The following is a 2287-nucleotide window of genomic DNA, read 5'->3' as shown; positions in this document are numbered from 1 at the left end:
ACACTAGGGGACACTAAACACTAGGGGACACTAATCACTAGGGGTGGGGAACACTAGGGGACACTAAACACTAGGGGAGACTAATCACTAGGGGTGGGGAACACTAGGGGACACTAAACACTAGGGGACATTTCACATGTGATCGTTTTGGTACTAGAATAATAAACTCAAAAATGAGATGAACAAACAAAATAAATTGTGGACAATATTTTTCTTTTGGGACATGATTTGATGTTGAAAAAGGTAATAAATTACAATACATCACAGAATATTTTTTGGATTTGAGGTTTGAAGTCTGAGCCATTTCGTCCGATCTTTGGTTCTCCTGGTCTCCTGTAGAAACATTATCTCAACGCTGTGATGCACAATCACGTTATGAACATTGTTTTTCTTCAGGAGAACGTGGGCTAAAAGACCGAATTCTGCATTCCATTTACTTCTAAGTCGGACGTGGGAACGACTTCACCCCACTATATCACAGCCAGGTTAGCTACAGCCAGGTTAGCCACAGCTAGGTAAGCTACAGCCAGGTTAGCTACAGCTAGGTTAGCCACAGCTAGATAAGCTACAGCCAGGTTAGCTACAGCTAGGTTAGCCACAGCTAGGTAAGCTACAGCCAGGTTAGCTACAGCCAGGTTAGCCACAGCTAGGTAAGCTACAGCCAGGTTAGCTACAGCTAGGTTAGCCACAGCTAGGTAAGCTACAGCCAGGTTAGCTACAGCTAGGTTAGCTACAGCTAGGTAAGCTACAGCCAGGTTAGCTACAGCTAGGTTAGCTACAGCTAGGTAAGCTACAGCCAGTTTAGCTACAGCTAGGTTAGCCACAGCTAGGTAAGCAACAGCCAGGTTAGCTACAGCTAGGTTAGTTACAGCTAGGTAAGCTACAGCCAGGTTAGCTACAGACAGGTTAGCTACAGCTAGGTTAGCTACAGCTAGGTAAGCTACAACCAGGTTAGCTACAGCTAGGTTAGCTACAGCTAGGTAAGCTACAGCCAGGTTAGCTACAGCTAGGTTAGCCACAGCTAGGTAAGCAACAGCCAGGTTAGCTACAGCTAGGTTAGTTACAGCTAGGTAAGCTACAGCCAGGTTAGCTACAGACAGGTTAGCTACAGCTAGGTTAGCTACAGCTAGGTAAGCTACAACCAGGTTAGCTACAGCTAGGTTAGCTACAGCCAGGTTATCCACTCTGAGGGATAACAACACATCAAGATGCAAACAGCATGTGGTTAGAAGTTAGACAGAATTATGTAAATACAGTGATTTCATGACAGAAATACGACAGAAGTGCTAATAAACTGTATATTACTTGTAACTCAGAAATCCCGACTTCAAAGTTAAAACTGGAGTTCAAATGTTAATCAGCGTGGCTGAATGATCACGGGAACCCGTTTCATGGTCTGTCCATTTTATCTCTATGGAGTTAATAATGATAATAATAATAATAATAATAATAATAATAATAATAATAATAATAATAATAATAATAATAATGGAGTTAACTGTGTTGATGTAGCCTGACCTTCAGGGTTTCTGAGTTCAAGGTTAAGTTTTTGTTGTTAAATAAAGGAAAGAAAATAAAGATGCGAGCGCTCTGTGTGGTTACCATGGTGATCATGCGAGCACTGTGTGTGTGGTGACAGTGTGTGTGGTTACCATGGTGATCATGCGAGCACTGTGTGTGTGGTGACAGTGTGTGCTGTCATCATGGGGATCATGCGAGTGCTGTGTGTGGTGACAGTGTGTGTGGTTACCATGGGGATCATGCGAGTGCTGTGTGTGGTGACAGTGTGTGTGGTTACCATGGGGATCATGCGGCAGGACCTGATGCAGTCGCTCATTCCCATCATGCTCTGGTAGTCGGAGTACTCGCCCCTCCTCAGGAAGTACTGGTTGCCCATAAAGTTGGTGCGGTCGTAGACCATGAAGCAGCCTCTCTCCACCCTGCAGGAGTGACACCTGCTCAGGTAGGAGGACATGTCGGCGCAGTCACTGCTGCACTCGTAAGAACGGCCCTGGAAGTTCCTGTCCTCGTAGAAGACCACCTGGACACAGTGAGAGACTACGTCAGAAGAAGTCACTGAGTCATTGTTAAACCATTAGTCAGTGTCCACTAAAAGTTCTGTTGTTGCTGCTGACTCCATGACCTCCCCTACCAGACTCCATGTAAATAATCCCTGCTTTTATCATCGTAAAACACACTTCATTCAAAGTAAACTAAATAAAACTACCAAAAGCCGTCTTGGTTCATCTTTCCACTGTTCCACCAATCACCACTCTGGTCTGGTTGG

The sequence above is a fragment of the Etheostoma cragini genome, chromosome 8 (assembly GCF_013103735.1).
Source record: "Etheostoma cragini isolate CJK2018 chromosome 8, CSU_Ecrag_1.0, whole genome shotgun sequence".
NCBI lineage: Eukaryota > Metazoa > Chordata > Actinopteri > Perciformes > Percidae > Etheostoma > Etheostoma cragini.
Note: the sequence above shows the minus strand (reverse complement) of the source record.